The sequence below is a fragment of the Typopeltis vanoorti genome, chromosome 17 (genome assembly GCF_054136105.1).
Source record: "Typopeltis vanoorti isolate ZY-2024b chromosome 17, IOZ_Tvanoo_1.0, whole genome shotgun sequence".
In the NCBI taxonomy this organism is placed as follows: Eukaryota; Metazoa; Arthropoda; class Arachnida; order Uropygi; family Thelyphonidae; genus Typopeltis; species Typopeltis vanoorti.
Genome location: NC_143565.1, coordinates 33,489,251 through 33,513,301, shown reverse-complemented (window position 1 = coordinate 33,513,301; position 24,051 = coordinate 33,489,251). Strand labels below are relative to the sequence as shown.

The 24,051-nt window shown below is 35.4% G+C and overlaps 1 protein-coding gene across 2 annotated transcripts in view; it reads right to left on the bottom strand.

The window, feature by feature from the left end:
* iPLA2-VIA (calcium-independent phospholipase A2 VIA) overlaps positions 1–24,051 on the bottom strand; it is a 369,611-nt gene that overhangs the window by 245,567 nt on the left and 99,993 nt on the right. The gene's annotated exons all lie outside the window — the stretch shown is intronic.

Below are 24,051 nucleotides of genomic sequence, written 5' to 3'. Positions count from 1 at the left end.
ACTCATGGCATAATGGAAGCCTGCAGCACTTGCAAAATAGGAATAAGCTGACTTTCAATGGGCTAAATGTAGATAACTTACTTCCTTCACAGTGGCAGTCATGCATTCTGGTCACTGGCAAAAGCTGTTGGGAGCAATTTCTATATCTGTGCTCCTCTCTCTCTCTCTCAAACACAGACAGCAATATCACAGAATTGCCTAAAGATAAAACTTTCTTACCACCAACTAAAGATAGAGGTGACAGGTTGTCTTTTGTAGATGTTAACAGATGAAAAATTTTGTTATAGGAAAATATGTGGGAATAAGGTGATACTTCTTCAAAATTCTACCAATAGGTTCAGAGATACCAGAAATATAAGGGATTGGAACCTGGCAGTCTGTTGAAGAATCCTTAGGTGTTGGAACATAGGTGTCAATTATCTGTTGGATTTAATGAGGGTTGTAACCATTTAATTCCATTAAAATTTTGATAGTGAAAAGTTGTTCATCTACAAAAGACAAACTTGGTTCTGTGGAATGGCCTTTCCCCATGATGCATTCCCTAATGCCTACAAACCCCAGCTGTTTAAAATTAATATCATGAATGAATATAATTGGAGGGTGTAAAATTGCATTTCACATTTCCCAGTTATGTTGTTTAATTTTGATGGTATATATCAGAACACAGAATTATAAGTAAATAATTATTTATTGACTTATTGCTGATATTTCGCTGGTGTTATAACCAGCATCTTCAGAGCACAAAAACACAGTTTGTCACAATACGCGAGACTACAACAACAACATGGTGTAACAAAGGGACTAGCTTAAAAAAATTGTAGCAACAACACAAAGACTCAAGTCCTGATTAGGCACCCTTTATCTAAAAAAAAAAAAAAAACAGAGAGAGAAAGCAGGTACTAGATGTTTTAAGATGACTGTTTCCCAAATCTTAGGCAAATTTATACAGTCATATTTGTTGAGATTTGGAGTACGTTTCAAGGCATCTGTTGCTTGTAAGAACAATCTCTCTGACTTGTAAGAGGGTCTGTGCGGTACTTTTGTTTTCTTCCTGTTTGCAAGTGTATCCAGAGCATGGTCTGCTAGGCCTGCCATAGCAGACTTGCCATAGCGATAGTGCCGGTGTTAAATCTTGAATGAAGGAGAAATTTATTGTACTACATTTTATTCAGATTTAACAAGTATCAAAACTCTCGGAGAAATACTTGTATATTGATAAAAGTGAAATTGATTGTAAGATAACGATAAAATCCATGATTTAAAGATTTCCTTACATAATATAATATTAAGTGTCTTTGTAATACAACAGAGGTTGAAAATAGGTGAAAAAATGTTAGTATGCCAAAGTTTAGATCAAAGTTACAGAAGAGATAAGCGGATTAAAAACTTGTCCGGAGGCAGTCATGTATGCAAAGTCTAAAAGGTGCATGGGAGTTTCCCGCGGAGTGCAGAAGAATTAGGTGCTGGGTAAAAACAATGACGTAGTAGGGAGAATATCACAGTTGTGAATATATAGAGCTTGGCAACGCCAACTCCAGACTCTTTTTCCATTTTGTTCCTGTCGTTCCTGAGAAGGAAGTTCGAGTGCGGTCAAGAAGGACGATGTCCATAGGCAGCTATTAGATCAGACAGAGATCCAGCACGAGCATAGGCCTCGGCACAGCGGTATAATCAGCATAGACTGAGATGACATGTGGAACCACGTGGACCGATCCCCGCAGACCAGCTTCGCCTACATCGAAGGAAGTGAATAGTGAACGTATTCGCTAGCCAGTCCTTTCAGAAAGCAGTAAACTGGAGGAAATAATATCGAGCCGTAAGAATATAACAGATGATCGAAAGAGAAAGCCAGAGTGATCCTAAAGCCCCGGTAATGTAAGAACTTTTTAAATCCTTTGTATATACAGGAATGTTAGATTGTAATGAAAATAGGAAGTGATAAGTTATTGGACTTTCGAAGTGTAATAGTGTAATAGGGACTTTAGCATCTGATCCACATACAGAATGTTATAGCGCTGAATATGAGGACTTGCAAAGTGTTGTGATTGAATATATAGCTTTGTTGTAGTCAGATAGTTCCTGAGACCAAGATTTGCTAAATGATTGCCTAAGAATGTTAAATAATTAGAAGGAATTCATAATGTGTTTAGTATTAGATATTGCTTCATGTGGAAGAAAGTTTAAGAATGCCCAGGTTACACCTGCATGATTGAATTAGTTTAGTTAAGTAATTATCAGTAGTTGTACTGTAATTTTTAATGAATAAATCCTTTCTTGTCAACCTAATAACTTGCCTGATGTTCTCAATGCACCACTCATAAAGTAGAACCTGTGCGAATCAAAAATTTAGGGAATAGCCACAACTGCAGTAAAATTGAGACACATAAGTTTTGGTAAAATTTGGGAATAGTAATTGTATAAATATTGAATATTGTGCTATTCTGAGTGTTTTCTCCCAGACGACAATGCTTCTCTAGTCTAACAATTTTGGACGGCGCAGTGTTAACAAATAAATTTTTCCAAAATTAGAAAAGGGGTTAATACCAGAATTATAACAAAGGGATTGGCTCTAGCCTGAAGCAGTGTCTTTGTTAACGGTGCGGTGCACAATCATTCAATACATTTATAGCGGCCAGCAGATAGAGATATATTAAGATTTGTATGAGTAAGGAATTAATGAGACTTAAAAGAGAATTAAGAGAGACAAATGAGTAAGAAAGGTAGATAGGTAAAGGCATATATATCACATTAACGTAGTTTTACATTGGCGCAGCCAGTAGAATAATTGAAAGTTTAATTGGAGATTTAGTAAGATCCGATATACGTAAATATAGCATAAAATTTAAAATTAACAAAAACAACGTAACTTTACACCGGATGTATCTTTTATGTTCGCTGATGCAGATGTCCACAGTTCTTCCTGTTTGACTGTAGTAAGCTTGATCACACGAGCAGGGTACTTCATAGACTCCTGGATGTGATAAAGAAGGGATGCTTTAAATTTACGTTCATTTAAGAAAGAGGTCGGCTAAATTTGGTGATTTACAAGCAAGAGGAAGGAACAGCAGCAATGAGGTCTCCCTTATCACCAAACTTAGCCAACCTCTTTCTAGAATGCCTGGAAGAAAAAATTTTCACGTTTAATCCTAAACCAAAAATCTGGCTACGTTATTTTGATGCCATCTTTGCTGTCTTGGATCATTCTGAACAAGAACAACACTTGTTCCTAGATAAAATCAACCTTCTTCATCCGCAAATCAAATTCACACTAGAAAAAGAATCTCCACAGGGTATCTTCTTCCTGGATGTACAAATCCAAAGAAAACAAGATGGTTCCATCTCCACTTCTGTCTATCGTAAGCCGACTTTTTCAGGACGCTACATTCACAATTCTTCGGCTCACCATCCATCTCAAAAATTTGGCATCATTAAATCATTACTAACCAGTGTGCACAGATTTTGCTCCTCCGAAGGTTCTTTAAACCAAGAATTGGAAATAATCAAAAATACAGCCATACAAAATGGATACAATCCAAAAACATGCAAAAAAATCATCAGTCACTTCCCCACACGTCAACCTAAATAAGAACAAACCCGTAGGACTCCCATACCGTATGTCAAAGGCATATCCAAACATCTTTCAAAAATTATGAAGAAATATAAATTGGCTGCTACCTACAAACCAATCAACCAAATTCACAATTGATTACCTTCTCCTAAAGACAAACTCTCACCTCTTATGCTACCTGGTGTGTACGAGGTCCCATGCTCCTATAAATTGTCCTACTATGGACAGACAGGTAGATCCATCAACAAACGCATTTTGGAACATCAAGACCATATCCATCTCATCAAACCGCAGAAATCTGGCCTCACACAACACTGAATTGAAAACCCAAACCACAGGATCCATTGGAAGAAAACCAAACTTCTACATAGATCTTCATATAACCATGAACGCTTATATAAAGAAAGTCCTGAAGCCCTACATCACAGACCCAATTTGAACCATAATGACATTCTTACTATCCCTTAAGTCTGGGAAATTGTCATCCTAAATTGTGTAAAATAATTTTACATGTTATCTCATTTTAATGTAATCTTTTTTTTTTTTCAGATATTTTTAATTTAATTCTATTAAGGATTCCATTGTAAGCATGCGCCCTAATTGTATGTAATTCCTAATATTGTTTGAATTATCAAACAAAAAAATGTACTGAAGATGTCCTATGATACTTAGGATGAAATATTTACTTATTAAAAATCTTATTACTGTGGTTACATGTGTGTGTTTAGCATTGAATATACAACTCATGTTCTTCTATCCGAATAAAAGCAGATCTTCCTGTTTGTCCGAAATAAGATAACCAACAAGAGCAAGGAATCTGGTAGAGACCTGGATGACTGAGATGTGGAAGCTTGTCCTTTGGAGAAGTGAGAAAGGTAGCGATTTTTCTGATAGGTCGAAAGACAACAAAAATATTTAGTGGTTTTAAAACTTTTGCTATGCTTTCACTAATGCCTTGCATGTAAGGCATAGGAATATGCAATATTTCTTCTGTATTTGAAGAGGAAGGATATATCAAAACTACTGAAACCTCTTTTGATGAAAGAATTCTTATATCCATTAGACAGAAAAGAGGAAATAATATATTGCAATCCTTTCTGTAATAGTTCTCTCTGAAGAACAAAAATAGTGGGCCCAATGAACCAGTGTTTTAATGAAGATGTCTGTGATACTCAGGTGAAAATTCTACTAATAAATAATATTTTACATGAGTTAATTCCGTTATTATAATTTTAAGTAATGATAAGTTTACTAGTGTGCTACAAGGTAGATGAGGCTTGGAAGGCAAGGTTTTTTTAGGAGATTTTCATATTTCTTGATGCACTGACATCATATTTTTTGAAATTCTTTGTCTGCTGAAGCATTCGAGGAATTGGAAAGTATCGTCAAAGGTTGATGTTGAGCATGGTGGCAAACTCTTCTTATAATGCACAGATAGCTCCATTAGTGTTGGCCAGAAGAATATGAGTAGCAGCAATGTGTTCCTGTAAAAGAGCGAAGTTAGTGCACCTGTAAATGCAGGGAGCCTTCATTGAAGTAAACCGGTGTTTCAATTTCACAAATTTCAGGATAATGTTATTATCATGGCAACATTTTTAAAAGGCTTATCTATTCAGTTCTCTGGATATATTCAACTTCAGCTTGCCATATTGATGGGCCTTGCATGCAATGGAATCTCCATGGATGGTAGTAATTCTGGTAGACAGTTATGAGTAGCCAACATATATTTTTCAGGAAATAACATTGTATACTAAAATATTAATTAGAAAAACTTTAATAAAACTTTCCTATATTTCAGTAATGTTACTGAGCATTGGCCTATGAATGATCCTTTCCAACATCTCCAATGCTTCAGCAGACAAGGAATTCCAAAAAAATACGATGTCACCACTTCAAAAAAATATGAAAATCTACTAAAAAATTCAGCTTCCATGCCTCAACTACTGCCTAACACTTATCATCCTTCGCCGTGAAGCCTGAAGCAATTAGCATACTGACACGTGGCATTAACAATGCACTAGCACCTAAAAAAATTCTGGCAGAAGAAATAATGATCCAAGTAGAACAGTGTATCCTCAGCCTTCCTGACCACACTGCCAACAACATCAGACTGGTGGTAGCCAATGTATTCACATGATGGTTGACAGTAGAATCAGTCAACTGTCAACCATCACTCCCAAATATCTAATCTCATCCACTTCCTGCAGTACAAGAAATTAAAAACAACAACTGAATAGTAATTACTAAAGTGGATAAGGAAATACCACTGTGGTTTTAAACCAATTGGATTACACAGGTAAGCTTGCTTCCTTACTTCTAGATCATTCTACCTACCTCTCTATAGACCATGATCTTACCAGTACAGAGATCAGAACACTCCATAGGCGCCTTAAAAAGGTTACCTCCTGGCCTGTGGAAGTCACCAAACAAACAAAACCTTACAATTCTGGATTCCCCCCCCCCCACACACACACAAGATATATAGACTACCAAAAATTCATAAACAAAATGACAAAATGTGCCATTACGTCACATTGTGGTTGGCACTGATTAACCACACATAGCTCCATTAGTGTTGGCCCACATACAAATTAGTCAAACATTTAGTCAAAGTGCTCACACAACACACCCTCATACACAAAAAGCTCAGTCCACTTTAAAACGAGTATAGAAAACCTCACACTCCGACACTCTAACATAATGGTCAGTTTTGATGTCTCCTCTTCATTCACTAATGTCCCACTCCCAAGCCAAAATTCCTCTCAATATCTCAGCCTTCTTACAGTTCACCATTAACTCAGGCTATTTCATATGGAAAGGAAAATTCTATAAACAAATAGAGAGGACAGCTGTGGAGTTCTCCACTTTCTCCATCCCTGTCCAACTTCTTCATGGAGACCTTTGAAGAAAAAAATCTTTAACTCTGTCCCACATAAACCCACTATTTGGCTAGCCCAGGATCCAGTTTACCTTAAAAAAGGAAAACAACAACTGTCTCCCATTTCTAGAAGCCTGCACTAACAGTTACACCACCATTACCCACCTCTCAACAATATGGGATTATAAAAACCCTATATAACAGGGTAAAATTAATTAGTTCTAACAGCAGTATCCTAACTACTAAACTTGACTATATTCTCAACACTTTCTTGGCCAATGGCTAAGATACCCAAAAAATCCAAAAAAAAAATATTAAAACCCTGTAACCCCCCCCCTCACCTTTCAGAGAAGAAATTACTTAAGATCTATCACATTCCATATATCAAGGCACATCAAAGAACTGATGAAAATTCTAAGGAAATACAACCTTACAATCATTTACACAGCACACAGAAAATTGGCATCCCTTATCTGCTCCACTAAAGACCAGCCACATTTCCTAGTCAATCAAATATCTACCAAATTCCTTGTGGTTACAAAATGTCGACTATGGCAAAAAGGCAGGACAGCATCTAAGGACTACATCTATTTCCACCAATGCAGCCACTCAGACTTGCTGAACATGCTTTGGACACACCCATTGCAGGATATGCTGGAAGAGGTCTATTGCACCACAGCAAATATAAATATGAAGGCTGTTACTCGAATCTGCCTCAGCATTGTAAAACTTTCCAACCCTCAACAAATTTGGGTACATGAGACTGTGCCAAATTAGGACCTGATTTGTGAACGAATCAGGTCATGCCTCCGACCAATAAGTGACAACAGATGCCCTTTTTTGGCAGATACAACATGAGGTCGTGGCATAGCCTTACACTCATCCCGAAAATGTTCCGATGATGGTCACACGACCGAAACGACTCACACCTCGTTAACACTCTCCCACACCCCAGTTTTCCCATAAAACCCTTCCCCAAAGAAGCACCCTTAAGTATAATATATATATATTATTTAAAAAAAAAAACAGGTTTTCAAAATTATTCATCCTGCCTTTATGGAGAATGAAGTCATCCTAGCATCTAAACAAGGTATGTACAAAATTTTCTTCCTCATTATTCTGCTATATTTTCCTTTAAAATACACTTATAATGCCCTAAAAATTTCTTGAGTAAAAAAGCCAATGTATTTAAAATAAGGGACACTCCTAAACAAAAACAGGCTATAATAGCTGTAAAAATAATAACTGATGATAAAAGTTAAATGGAGTGAAACAGCACTAGGAAATTATTAATAATAGTATTTAATTCTTCCAATATTTCATTTCAGTTACAGAGATACCGTCAGGGAGTACAAATTCAAACTTGTAACACAGACACACAAAGGCTGCACAAAACTGAAACGTGGATGAAAGACTAGTCCCCACCTAGTTAGGACACTAGTCTTTCTTCCATGTGTTCCAGTTAGTATTGTGCTGCCTTTGTGTATGTGTGTATGATACAAGTTTCAATTTATACTACCTGATGATATCTCTGTAACTGAGATGAAATACTGGAAGCACTAAATACTATTTTTAATCATTTTTTAGTGCTGTTTCACTCCATTAAACTTTCATCATGAGTAATATGTATATTACCCTTCAGGTAATATATAATATATATAAAAAATTAGTTTGAATGACTATACCGAGAATGAAAAAGAAAAGGTTTAATGTTAAGATACTACTAGTTTCATTGAATAAATCAACTTCTTCAGGTATCACAGGCAAAGAATTATATAAAATAACAGAGATGATAAAATTACATCAACAGATCTGGTATAAAACACAATAGTACATTTTAAAACTGGAATGCGTGCTGGAATTCCAATTGAAGTTGACTACGTGTGTGAGCTGTCACGAGTGCACCAATACTGGACAGTGACAATTTGTGCATCAGAAAGATTGTAGCTTGTTAATATGGGATGAATCGAGCAATATTTCTCTAGATTCGATAATCTTTCTTTCGAGTTCATCATAACACACATGGATATTAGAAGTTTGCGGCCAGTCTATGAGGTGTTGGCGGCCTTCATCCGAGTAGATAGAGAAGAGAATGTAGCTAGAGAGAGAGAGAGCGCTGGCCCTGGTCCTATTGTAGAAGATGTCTCTTTGGTGTTCTTCCTTACGTAAAAGGATGGATTTAGCTGTCCGGTCGTAATATGGTTTGCCACATTCACACATGATCTTGTAGACTCCTGGATACTGAATAGGAAGCTGTTTCACTTTAGGTCTACTTAGTATGGAGCGAAGTTTTGGAAACATAGTGAAGCAAGTTCTAATGTTGAATTTCTTAAGAATTTTTGCAAGTTTTGGGGAGAGATAGCTGATGTATGGCAACGATATAAAAGCTCTTGGGAGAGAAGAATCTTCAATAGCAGTTGAGCGATGGAGAGAGAAAAATGTATCAATCTTTTTAAGAGAGAAACCATTGTTGACAGAAGTCCTTTTTAGTAAATGGAGTTCATTTTCAATTTCTGTTTCATCTGTTAGTAAAGATCTGGCTCGATGTGCCAGGGTTGAAATAATATCAAATTTTTTCAGAGGGTAGTGATGGGAAGAAGTATGAAGGTATCTGTCTGTGTGTGTGTGTGTGTGTGTGTGTGTGTGTGTGAGTTTTCTAAATAGACTTAAAGTGAAACATCTTCCTATTCAGTATCCAGGAGTCTACAAGATTTTGTGCGAATGTGGCAAACCATATTATGGCCACACAGCTAAATCCATCCTTTTACGTATAGAAGAACACCAAAGAGACATCTCCTGCAATAGGACCAAGGCCAGCGCTCTCTCTAGCCACGTTCTCTTCTCTATCAACTCAGATGAAGACCGCCAACACCTCATAGATTGGCCGCAAACTTCTAATATCCATGTGGGTTATGATGAACTTGAAAGAAAGATTATCAAATCTAGAGAAATATCGCTCGATTCATCCCATATTAACAAGCTACAATCTTTCTGATGCACACATTGTCACTGTCCAGTATTGGCGCACTCGTGACAGCTCACACACGTAGTCAACTTCAATTGGAATTCCAGCACACATTTCTGTTTTAAAATGTACTATTGTGTTTTATACTAGATCTGTTGATGTAATTTTATCATCTCTGTTATTTTATATAATTCTTTGCCTGTGATACCTGAAGAAGTTGATTTATTCAACGAAACTAGTAGTATCTTAACATTAAACCTTTTCTTTTTCATTCTCGGTATATAGTCATTCAAACTTTTTTTTATAATATTATCTACCAAGTAAATATGGATAACACACACACACACACACACACACACACACACACACACACACACACACACACTCGGGTCTCTTTTTATGCAAATCATTTTTATGTGGATTTGAAGTTATGCGGTATAGTAAGCCCACAGATAAAAAACTTTTCGACACTTCTGCGCATGTCAACAGAAGGAGAACCATTCCGATAATCCAGCATTTCCCAAACTTTTCCTATGACGGAACACTTCACAAATCCTGAAATTTTCATCGAACACTTTGGTTATTTTGTAATGTATTAATGAATAATTAATTGCTAATTTAGCTGATTTTTAGTATTAATTAATAATTGATCATTAATTATTAATTAATAATTAATTAAACATAAACATCATTAAATTAATTTCTGCTGATTTTTATTGACATATCCCATTCTGATCACCAAAAATTTATAATATTATTATAAGTACTCACGAGTGAATGCAGACTTTTTCTCCTGTGTGCTGATAGCTTTCCACTCCCTTTGTACATCCTAGAGATTGCTTTGTAGGCTGGAGGTGGATGAATTACTATCTGTTGCATCACAAACACCTTCAATAAAACATTTCTTAACACCAAAATTAAAAAAGGTCCCTTGTCTCTTATTCATATTAAAATTTAAATCTGTAAGCCTATTACTTTTAAAAAATCACGGCACTATGGTTTCAAAACAAGCACTTTCACCCTACAATACAAACTTATGAAGAAAGTATTCAGTATTACTAGATCTGAGAACCGGATACAGACTACCTTGATCTTCAATTTTAGCGGAAAAATTTTTTTATACTTCCTTGCTGATTGTCACTAACATTTGCAACACAGATGTTATTTCGTTCAGTTTTTGAGAATAGAGGATATGCTGCACATTGTTGTACTCGGTTTGCAGGCAATTTTTATGACCAGTCATAAAAATGTATTCCAGTATTCCCTTTCCCAAATGTTGAAAGGTTTCAATGTGTGAAAAACAATAATTCAAGAATACTTCCACGTTTAAAAATACATGGCTTAGTCACTAACATTTGCTACACAGATGTTATTTAGACGTTCTGGGTCTGAGCTTTTCAACATATTCACAAATGTTATTCTCCTCAGAATATTTCCATTATAACATATTTATTCATGAAAAATGTTTAGAAAACTAAAATGACAAATTCCAGGAGAACTTCTCGTGAAACACTTATTCACCTTCCACAGAACACAGTTTGGGAAACCCTGAGGTAATGAATCGTATTGTGGAATGAGTTGTTAATTATTACGGCAGAAAATTAACTTCTCTTTTATGATCATTATAGTTTTTAAAGTGGTAACTATTTTGCTTGTATAACAGTTGGAAAATTTTACCTATAAAGCACGTGATTTTGTGTGTTGTTGACCAATTCGTTCAATAAGTGTTTGTCTTTTTATTATCGAAAGTCTAAATTTTGCTAATTGTTATTTTAAAGATTTAATTTGGACCAATGAAGAAAAAAAAGCACCAAAGAAAAGCAATTTCTTTGGAAATGAAAATTGCATTTTAGATCGCTTAGAAAAAGGAGAAGGATTTACAGCGATTGGTAAACATTTTAATTTAGGGGAATCTACTCTAAGAGCTACTAAAAAGAATGAAGTTGCAATAAGAAAATCTGTCATTTCTGGCACAAAACTAAGTGCCAAATTATCATCGTACTCAAGAGATGCTTTATTAGAAAACACGGAAAGAGAGCTCATAATTTGGATTGAAGAATTAACTCAAAGAAGAATTCCTATAAGTGGTTATTTAATTAAACAAAAAGCTCTTGGGTTTTATGAACAGATGAAGCAATTGGAGCCGTCTACTTACGCTTCCAAGGCTGATAAAGAATTTTCGACTAGCAAAGGATGGTTAACCGGGTTTTTAAAAAGGAATGCACTTCATAACATGAAGATTACAGGCGAGTTGCAGTAGCAGATGAAGCAGCCAAAAATTTTCAAGAGAAGTTAGTCAAAATTATTGAAGATGGTGGATATTGTCCCGATCAAGTGTTTAATTTAACGCTGATGAAACAGGATTGTTTTGGAAGAAAATGTCTAGTCAAACTTACATCGCAAAGTCTGAGAAAAAAGCAAGTGGATTTAAAGCAAGCAAAGATCGAGTAACGTTGTTATTTTGTAGCAATGCATCAAGATCTCGAATATTGAAACCCATTCTAGTAAATCGATTCTAAGACCACGTGCTCTAAAAGGCAAAGATCTAAAACAACTGCTGGTACACTGGATGGCTAATACATAGGCCTGAGAAACAATTGCTGTATTTACTGAATGGTTCAATAATTGCTTCGTACCAGAAGTGGAAACATATATGAAGCAAAAAGTTCTCGATTTTAAAGTTTTTGATATTTTGACATTTTCAATGCATCTTGTGAGTTTTAAGTCCAAAAATAAGGGAAGACAGTTGTTGGATTCCAGTCCGTAGGTGAAATTGATTTTCTCATGAAGCTTGTTCAGATGGTCTAGAAAAATATTGAGGTTGTTTAAACCGTGTTCCCAAATGAGGAATACATCATCTATATAACGATACCAGATTTTGGTATCGTTATATAGAATATATATCGTTATATTTCTAAAAATCTCTATTTTTAGAAAACCCACACACAGACAGATACCTTCATGCTTTTTCCCATCACTACCCTCCGCAAAAATTTGGTATTATTTCAATCCTGGCGCATCGAGCCAGATCTTTATTAACAGACAAAACAGAGATTGAAAATGAACTTAATTTACTAAAAAGGACTTTTGTCAACAATGGTTTCTCTCTTAAGAAGATTGATAAATTTATCTCTCACCGTCGTTCACCTACTATTGAAGATTCTTCTTCCCCAAAAGCATATATATCTTTGCCATACATCAGCTCTCTCTCCCCAAAACTGGCAAAAATTCTTAAGAAATTCAACATTAGAACTTGTTTCACTACGTTTCCAAAATTTGCTCCATACAAAGTAGACCGAAAGTAAAACATCTCCCTCTTCAGTATCCAGGAATCTACAAGATCATGTGTGAATGTAGCAAACCATATTACGGTCAGACAGCTAAATCTATCCTTTTACGTACTGAGGAACACAGAAGAGACATATCCTACAATAGGACCAGAGCCAATGCTCTCTCTATTAATTCGTTCTCTTCTCTATTAATTCGGATGAAGGCCACCAACACCTCACAGACTGGCCGCAAACTTCTAATTTACATATGTGTTATGACGAGCTTGAAAGAAAGATAATCGAATCTAAAGAAATATCCCTTGATTCATCCCATATAAACAACAGCCTTAACTACAATCTGTCTGATGCACACATTACCACTGTCCAGTACTGGCACTCACGTGATAACTCACGCACGTAGTCAACTTCAATTGGAACTCCAGCACGCATTCCTGTTTAAACTGTACTATAGTCTTTTATATTAGATCTGTTGATGTAATTTTATAATGTCTCTGTTATTTTTTATAAAATTCTTTGTCTTTAATACCTGAAGAAGTTGATTTTTTCAACAAAACTAGTAGTATCTCAGCATTAAACTTTATTCTTTTTTATTCTTGGTATTATAGCCATTCAAAGTAATTTATTTTTCATATATATATATATATATATATATATATATATATATATATGAAATATATATGAAATATATATATATACTATATATATATATATAAACTATATATATATATATATATATATATATATGGTGGTATGGTCACTTAAACAGAATGGGAGAGGAAAGATTAGCAAAACTAGTGTTCTCTGCCAGGTTGGTAGGAAAAAGACTCAGAGGAAGACCAAGATATAGGTGATTTGATATGAAGACAGAAATATAAGATCTATTAAAGTTGGGGTCTTGACAGATAACTGATTGATGTGGAGGAAAATTGTAGATAGGAAGTTAGTAATGATGTAAGTTTTTAATGTAGTACTAACATATTCTGTACATCCCTTGAAGGTACATGTCAGGAATTTGAGGATGACAATGATAAAAATCCCATTAAACACAGAAAAGACATGTTCCATGGTCAACTGAGTTCCTGATGGGTGCAGCATATGAAGGCTGAAACACAGCCTGGCATGAATGTGTTAAGTGGCTTCCAAATGTAATCAAACCCGAACAAAATATATCAAATATATATCATCAAGTCCACAGCTTTATTGGCATCAAGTTTGCTTAACTCCCAATATACTTCCTCTTGTTTGCTCATGGTCAGTCTCTCCCCATCATCCACTGCTCTCAAACCCTCCATGATATCACATTATAAGGATGAAAGACCTTTGTGAACTGCACATTAAATATCTCAAGTATATTCTCTCAACAGTTGTCCTTATACCATTTTCTCAAATCAATAATTCTACCATAATCATTCTTTTTCTTTTTTTTTTTGCTGGCTACATGGCAAAAGAACACCCTAGGTTTTTTGTTTTGTTTTTTTCATTAGTTAACTGCTGCTCAAATCCTAAAACACACCCCAACTCGAAGTCTGAATAGCAAAGAAATGGAGCTAGCTGAGGAATTGGATAAGCACCAGATCAACATAATAGGGATGACTGAAACAAAAAAGACAAAAAATGGTGAGATCTCTCTGAGCAATAAATACAAAATGTTATATTCGGGCAATGACAATCAAGGAAAAGAAAGATTAGCAATAGTATTCAACACTAAATACAAGGCTAAACTTCTTGAATGGCAGGCAGTCTCAAGTAAAGTGATGTGGGCAAATATGAGAATGGGAAACTGGATAATGAGACGTAGTTGTGCCTATGGTCCCACACAAGGTTTTACTAACATAAAAGTGGAGTAATGTTTTGAGGCTTAAGAAAAAGCAACTGACACAATGAAAAGGAAAAGTTGGTCCTTGTTGGGGATCTAAATAGCAGAGTAGGAAATGATTGTCAGACATACAAAAATAATTTTTAGAAAATTTGGAGAAAAGAACAAAGCTAATAATAATGGCAAATACCTGTTGGATTTTTGCTCAGGACATGGACTGGTTATTACTAACACCATGTTCCAACATAAAAATGTGCACAAATTCACATGGAGAGAAGAGGCAAGGAATAAGAAAAGTCTCATTGACTATGTTATTGTCGATAGTGATGTTTTCTCCCTGGTGCAGGACACCAGTGTACAGAGGATTTGAAATTGGAAGTCATCACCATTTAGTCTTAAGCAGAATAAAATTCAAATTCATATTGAAAAAAAGAACATATAAGAAAGTTTTAAAGTGAATAAAAGCCGAGTAGCTCTCAGATGTGAACTGTAGACTATAATACACAAACCTTATGCAAGAAAAAATGAAAGCACACTGATTGATTTAGCTAGAGAAGCATGTGGTAAGGTTGTCTGTAAGGATAGAAAAATCCGAACTCCATGGTGGACGCAGGAAGTTAAAGAGGCGGTGAAGGAAAAGAAGAAAGCATATCAAAAGTTCCTGACAAATAAGTCAGCTAGCTTGTGCTCTAAGAGAATACACAGACAAAAGAAAGCTAAACATTATGTAAAACTAGCTAAACAAAAGTCAAACGAAGATTTTGGTAAGAACATAGAATATAAATATCAAGAAGGTGGCAAGATATTCTAAAGGTTGTTGAAGAAGCTCAGAAATGGAGGAAAGAGTGCTGTAAAAGGAATTAGAGATGATAAATGTGACAAGAAAACTGGAGAAAAAGATATCCTTGAAGTAGGGAGTAATTACTTCGAAAAATTGCTAAATGAAACAAGCAGTGATAGCACAGTAGAAAAAAATCACTCAACAGCTCAAATGCATGTTCCCATCATTGTAGTGGTTTTCAGTAAGATCTGCAAAATATCACTTTGAAGAAAAATGATGACCGGCAGGGAAGAGTTTTAGTTTTGGAAACAGACAGAAGTCAGAGGGAGCCAAATCTGGGGAATAGGGAGGATGTTCCACAATTTATAATGCAGATCCCTTAATTTTCCCACTGCCAAAACACCTATGTGGGTAGGTGCATCATCCTGGTGAAAGATGATTTTTTCTTCTGCAAACCAGGTCTTTTCTTGCGAATTTTTTCATCTAGTCTGGTTAAAAGATCTGGGCTCACATTGCTGAGTACGGGATACCCAAGCTAGACCTGATCTTACTTCGTACAATATACTTGGTATATTATATCTGGGGACTGGTCTTCTACTCTTCTTTCCCTCTACTCTCTCTCTCTCTTACTTCTTACTCCTCCCCTCCCCCAGTGCTATTAGAGCAATTTGATGGCAAGGGGGTGACTCTTTCCTCTCACTATCTACTAAAAAAGGCAAGCCTAGTTGTCTTAAGGTGGCAGTCACACCACTAGGATACCTATCATCATGCTAGTCACTTTATATAGGGAAACACATATTACTTTCAAGTTTCAACAAAATCCAAAATGGACAGAAAACATGGGAAACGACCACAAACTAGAAAAGGTTAAGAAACTTTGGAAAAAGAAAAACATGGTGAAATATGCTACATGAAACATTAGAAGCATAGCACATAAAGAAGAAGAATTAGATAAATGACGAAAATACAGAAATCACAGTTCTTACAGAAACAATAAAGAAACTTAAAGGAACAAAAGAAATATTGTAGTTAGCTGTTTCTTTTGTCCCTTTATAGTGGAGTGGACAAACAAATACATGCAACAGCTGGTATAATGATTTGGATCCATAAATCAATTAAAGCAAAAATAACTCATTATGCATGCTGGAATGAAAGAATATTAGAAGTGTGATTAAAATTAAATAAAGAAAAATTAACAGTTGTTGGAGTGTATGCCTCTGAAGAAGGAGAAGAAGAAGAAAATGATTACTTTTACAAAGAGTTACAAGGAATATATGAAAAATTAAATAAAACAGGCCACATAATTACAGCGAGAGATCTTAATGCCAGAATAGGAATGAAAAAAATTAACAATAATATACAAAAATTGGAGAACCAACACTACACAAAAATGGAAAGAGACTCATTGATTATACAATATTTAATAAATTAAAAATAATGAATACATTTTACAAACATAAAAATATACATAAATATACGTGGTGTGCAAGAGGACAAAAATCAATAATAGACTACTTTATAGCAAATGAAAAAGTAGCAAACCTCTTCCTAGATGTTGAAGTTAGAAGAGGGCTAGAAATTGACATGGATCACTATTTAGTACAGGCAAAACTAAGATTTCCACCAAACTGGCTACAAAAAAAAAAAATAAATAAACAAACTAGAGAAACAAAAACTAATTACAAAGTAAGACTACTAACTGATTCAAGCATAAGAAATTTATACCAACAGAAGATTAATAAACTACTTAGAAAAAATACAAGAAAATGAAGACATTGAGAAAGAATGGAATAATATAAAAGAAATTATTGCATCAGCAGCATATGAAAGTTTAGGAACACACAAAAAATTATCATAAAATAAAAAAAATGCATATATGGGACAATGCAATAAAAACAATAATTGAAAATAAAAAGCTGGCTTTTAAAAGATAGTTAAGTAGCAAAAAACAAGAAGATGACATTGAATATAAAAAAAGACGAGCAATAGCCAAAAGAGAAACCAGAAAGAGACATAGAGAAAGCTGGGAAAAATTTGTATCATATCTAGAAAATGACATACAAAATAAGACCCAGTACATACGAAATACTAAAACAGATGAATGCAGATATAAAAGAAACTGCAAATATAAATTGTGAAATAGATGTAAAAGAATTCTTGGATTACTTTACAGATCTTTGGATGGATAATACTAGCATCAAAAATAATTACACCAGAAACTTACAAAATATCTTAAATGATATGATAACAATGAAAGAATTAAAGGACAACCTAAATAAAATAAGAAATGGCAAATCAGCATGAGAAGATGGGATAAACTCCGAACTATATAAATTTGCTGGAAAAAAAATTTCATCAAAAATTACTAAAATTTTTAAATAAAATATATACAAATGGACAAATACCAATAGAATGGAATACAAGCATAGTAATACCTATATTTAAAAACTGGGATAAAACAAAACCTGCTAACTACAGAGGTATTAGTTTATTGAATACATGCTACAAAACATATAGCAGAATCTTAATGAAAAACTAAAAATATACAGTGAAAAAATATTATTATTGGGTTGGCAAATAAGTTTGTTCGGTTTTTCAGAGTGGAATGAAATACATTTTATTTAATATATATAATACATACTAGTCAGTTATATATTGACCCTCTTTATCAATGACCTCTTGCCATCTGTCCACCAACTTCATTATGCCGCGTTCATAAAACTCCTGAGGTTTACTGGTGAAAAACTGATCCAGGTGTCTTTTGACACCCTCCTCATTAGCGAAAGTTTTCCCGTTCAGAGAATTCTGCAACAATCGGAATAAGTGGTAATCGGAAGGTGCCAGGTCTGGTGACTACAGAGAATGCGGCAAAACATCCCAGCCAAGATGTAGCAATTTGCTCCGGTTGTTAATGATGTGTGGGGTCTGGCGTTGTCGTGGTGAAAGACAACCCCTTTCCGATTTGCCAATTCAGGATGTTTTGTGCTAATTGCAGGAGCCAGTCACGTTAACTGTGAGCAATAGACAGTTGAATCAATTGTTCTGTCTGACGGTAACACCTCGTAGTGGACAACACCTTTATAATCCCACCACACAGAGAGCATGATCTTCTTTGAGTGCAATCCCGCTTTTGAGATTGTTTACGTGGTTCGCTCTTATGCCCCATGACTTTTACGTACCATGTTATCGTAGTTATACATTTTTCATCTCCCGTAATCATCAGCTTCAAAAATGGATTGTTTTCTTGGCAACGTCGTAGCGAATCACAGATGAATATGCGAGCAGTCATATTCGCCTCAGTCAATTCATGAGGCACCCAAACATTGAGTTTTGAAACATATCCCAATTTGTGCAAATGGTTTTCAACACTTGTATGGGATATGTTCAGTACTGCAGCAATCTTCCGCACTGTTTGTGATGGATTTTTGTCGACTATATCCTTCACAACACTCAAATCAACCTCGATCGGGCGACCGGAGCAAGCCGGATCACTGACGTAGAAATCTCCAGAAGGGAATTTGGCAAACCACTTTTGGCATACGAAAGAAAAAAGAAGAGAATTTATTTGGAAACTCATCTTTTGTTTATAGATTACAAAAAAGCATTTGACAAAGTAAAAAGATATATACTGTTTGATACATTACAAAGAATAAATATACCTAATATTTTACTACATGCAATATGGAATATATATAAAGATAATGAAATAAAAATGGAGTGCTTAAGGATCAAAGCTGTATAACTGAGAGGAGAACTCCACATAGAATGCTGAAAACCGACCAGGGCTTTTCACCTAATGTCCAATCCTCACCTTCTCATGGTGCACCCTGTTGGGTATCTACCTGGATACTGAACAAACAAGGATGGGCTGGCAATTTGGGATTTAGCCGACCAAATTGTATTCTTATAGGCTTAAACCAAAATACAAATGATGGTACAACATGACAAAATTTCATGCCGGCAGATGCATCACCTGCCGGTTAAACAAGGCCCCCGTTTTCGCCAGGGAAGCAGGGCGAACAGCAAAAAGTCAGCTACTGGAACAAATCTGAAAACACACCCCCAACTCAACATCACCAGACTTAAAGATCGGTACTATCAACATAAGAAGCCTGAATGGCAGAGAAATGGAGCTAGCTGAGGAATTAGATACGTACCAGATTGACATAACAGGGGTGACTAAAACAAAAAAAGACAAAAACTGGTGAGATCTTTCTGAGTAATAAATACAAAATGTTACATTCAGGCAATGACAATCAAGGAAAAGAAGGAGTAGCCATAGTAATTAACACTAAATACAAGGCTAATCTTCTTGAATGGCAGGCAGTCTCAAGTAGAGTGATGTAGGCAAATATGAGAATGGGGAAATGGACAATGAGACTTAGTTGTGCCTATGGTCCTACAGAAGGTTCTATTGAGGTAGAAGTGGAGGAATGTTATCAGGCATTAGAGAAAGCAACTGACACAATGAAAAATGAAAAGTTGGTTCTTGTTGGGGATCTAAATAGCAGAGTAGGAAATGATTGTCAGATATACAAAAATATTTTGGGAAAATTTGGAGAAAAGAGCAAAGCTAATAATAATGGTGTAATATTTTCTTACTCTTGTTTTTATATTAATTTCTACTTGTTTATTATTAATGTTAGCACTCGTATGCAGTTGCACTTTGAATTCAAGGCCACCAATTTATTTAGTATAGAGTGTGCAAAGTGTGGAAGACAAAGGATTGCCTTTGGGTACCACCAATTCCTTTGTTTCGTTTCTGGTGCTAATCCCTTTTCAGGTTTAGGAAAAATTTATATTATGCTGTGCCATCCTAAATTCTAGACAAGAGAATAACTCAATAATCGGAGAATTAACACTCAGAATTGTACAGTATTAACTAATTCCTTGATAAGTTCGTTAAGTACTTAAATCTTACAACATCTATATTTCACTGCAGTCGTAGCTATCCTTATGTCTTAACTACCGCTTTGGGTCTGACTTTTATGAGCAGTGCAGAGATCAAAATCTAGGCTAGTCGTTAGATTAATAATGATGAAAGACATTTATTCGATAAATCAAATATTTTACAGATAACAATTACAAGATTAGAATCACAAGTATCCTTCAGATTGAGTTTAATTAAGTGATACAAACTCTTTCTTAACATTTTATAAGATGCCTCAAAATCTCAAGTGAAACTAGATTAGAGCTTCAATTAGTAGTTCAACATTCCAATCAGTAATCAACATTTCTAGAGGCTAATCAATTAACAGACTGAGTACACCATATAGCATTAACATATTCCTACACAATCCTTTTTCTTAAAACATTCGGTTTCCCCTCTTTCTTCTTGCTTAATCCCCTAGAGTCCGTTCATTTAATGAAACATGAATAACTAGAAAGTTCCTTGCACGAACATGGATTATCCCTCTTAGTACAAATACATAACAGAACAAAATTTTACATTACCAGGGACCGTAGAAATACTTGGCCTTCTTCTCAATTGTCTCAGGAGTGCTTTCATCTCGTGGACCATGCTTCTGCTTGATTTCATCTGAAGAAATAAACTGGTGGACTTGGACACAATTCTCCTCTTTCGAAGTAAGTTACTCTAGCTTGCCGCTATCGGTTCAAGTGGTTCAGCATGACTTGTCGCTCTATGCTGTACCTTCTGCAGGGATGAGATGTGTGATCGCTGAACTTCTGCTTGACCGGTGGGCCGCCCAAACGACATGTCCGCATACTCCCACAACCTTCCTCAGAAATTCCAGAGCTCCCATCCATAGAATGAAGAGAGAAAAAGCCTTGAGCTGGCACTGCCAAGCTCTATATATCCAAGGCGCGTTATTCACTTTCCTACGTAACGATCTCCCCCTCATTTCTTGAACTCGGCACCTAATTCCTCCAGCACCAGTCCCACCATTTCACCTAGCATGCTTCGCCAAAAACTTTCGCGTGTAACTCGACTCTGGTGCACGTGTTCCGCTTCAAGCCTTCAATGCTTAATCCGATTATCTTACATGCAATATGACTCAGATACTTACACATTAACACAAGGTTCACATATTTTTAACTTCTGGTAAATTTAACAATGACCAGTAAGTGTATAAAGGATAAAGAAAATTACTTAAGTTATAAGCGTTATCAATAATTTATACTTGGTTTTCTGTTCTCTGATGCACAATTATTAGATCTGGGAATGTTGTTACTTGTTAAAACTGAATGAAATAATGATGGAATAATTTCTATTTCATTCAGAATTTAACAATGGCAAATATTTGTTGGATTTCTGCTCAGGACATGGACTGGTTATTACTAACACCATGTTCCAACATAAAAATTTGCAAAAATTCACATGGAGAGAAGAGGCAAGGAATAAGAAAAGTCTCATTGACTATGTTATTGTCGATAGTGATGTTTTCTCCCTGGTGCAGGACACCAGAGTGAACAGAGGATTTGAAATTGGAAGGCATCACTATTTAGTCCTGAGCAGGATAAAATTGAATTTCATATTGAAAAGAATGATATGTAAGAAAGTTATAAAGCGAATAAAAGTTGAACAGCTCTCAGATGTGAAGTGTAAACTAAAATGCACAAAGATTGACTGATTCAGTCAGAAATGCATGTGGTGAGGTTGTCTGCAAGGATAGAAAAATCAGAACTCCATGGTGGACACAGGAAGTTAAAGAGGTGGTGAAGGAAAAGAAGAAAGCATATCAAACATTCCTGCAAATAAGTCAGCTTGTGCTCTTAGAGAATATAGAGACAAATGTAAGAAAGCTAAGCATTGTGTAAAACTAGCTAAACAAAAGTCATGGGAGGACTTTGGCAAGAACATAGAAAATAAATATCAGGAAGATAGTAAGATATTCTGGAGGTTGTTGAAGAAGCTCAGAAATGGAGGAAAGAGTGCTGTAAAAGGAGTTAGAGATGATAAAGGTAAAATGAAAATGGGAGAAAAAGATATCCTTGAAGTAATGGAGTAATTACTTAGAAAAATTGCTAAATGAAACAAGCAGTGATAGCACAGTGGTAAAAAATACTCGACAGGCATACAGTCAGGAATACATATCCATACTTGAAGTAGAAAAAACCATCAAAGGCTTGAAATGTGGAAAGGTAGCAAGAGTAGATGATATACAACCAGAAATGCTGAAGTATGGTGGTATAAAAGTCTTACAGTGGCTGCACTGCATAGTTTAAAATGCCTAGACAGAGGGAAGAATTCCCGATGATTGGAGTAGGGCTCTCAGAGTTTACACATATAAAAAGGAAATAAAACTGAATTCGAGAATTACAGAGGTATTTCCATACTGAGTGTTCCTGGTAAGATTTATGCAAGTATACTTGAGAAACGGTTGAGAAGAATTGTGGAAGAAAAGTTTGGTGAAGAACAAGCTAGATTCAGGCCAAATAGAGGCTGTCAGGATCAGATCTTCACTTTACGACAAATAGTAGAGAAAGCATGGGAATATAACAAAGATCAGTATTTAAGTTTTGTCGATCTGGAAAAGGCATATGACAAGGTGCCAAGAGAGAAACTATTCAATACACTACAGTTATATGTTGTCAATGGGGCATTATATCAAGCAATACATCATCATCATCATTCATCATCAAATTCCTGCCATTTACCCTCAAGAGGTGTACAGGATATGATAGTACTACATGAAAAAATTACATCATTACTAACTTCCTATCTACAAGTTTCCTCCAAATCAGTCTGTTACTTGTCAAGACTCCAACATTATCAGATCTTATATTTCTATCGTCTAAGAAACTTTGTACTGTATCAATCCACCTATATCTTGGTCTTCCTCTGAGTCGTTTTCCTGCCAACCTGGCAAAGAACACTTGTTTTGCTAATCTTTCCTCTCCCATTCTATTTAAGTGACCATACCACTTGAGATTAGCTCTGCTAACGCATTCCTGGATGCTGACAATGCCAAGTTCTTTCCTAATATCCTCATTTTTAATATGATATTGCCATTGATGCCATCTGTTCACGCCTCTATCTTTCTCAGGACTCTCATATCTACAGTCTCTAGTCTTTGGTCAAGTGTTTTACTTCTGATCCAGGTCTCAGATCCATAAGTTAAAACTGGTTTGAACACTGTATCGTATACAGCTAATTTAGTGTTCCGACTAATTTCTCTCTTATTCCATATGAATTTATTCAATTGACTTCCCACCATACCAGCTTTGCTGATTCTGTTGTCTATTTCTATATTTAATTTACCATCTTCACTAAAAATCGTGAATAAGTAGTTGAAATGTTTTACTTGTTCCACAGGTTCTCCATTCACAACATACTTGACATTTTCAATGATTCTGCCTATTTTCATTGTCTTTGTCTTTTTATTGCTGACCTTCATACCATATCTATTACAACACTTATTCAATTTAGTCAGAGAATCTTGCAGACTTAGCGGATATCTTTAGAAGTATAACATCATCCGCATAAAGCAAAGAGCTGACATTAACATCTCCAATTCTGATATCATGTTTAATAACACTTTCCTTCATAATGTGATAGATAATGAACAACAGAGGGGATAATATACATCCTTGTCTCACACCAGTTTTAACATTAAACCATCTTCCTGTACTTCCTTCAATTCTAACTGCTGACTTACAACTCACATAAAGACTAAGTATTGCTTGATATAATGCCCCATTGATACCATACAACTGTAGCGTATCGAATGGCTTCTCTCTTGGCACCTTGTCATATGCCTTTTCCAGATCGACAAAACTTAAATATAGAT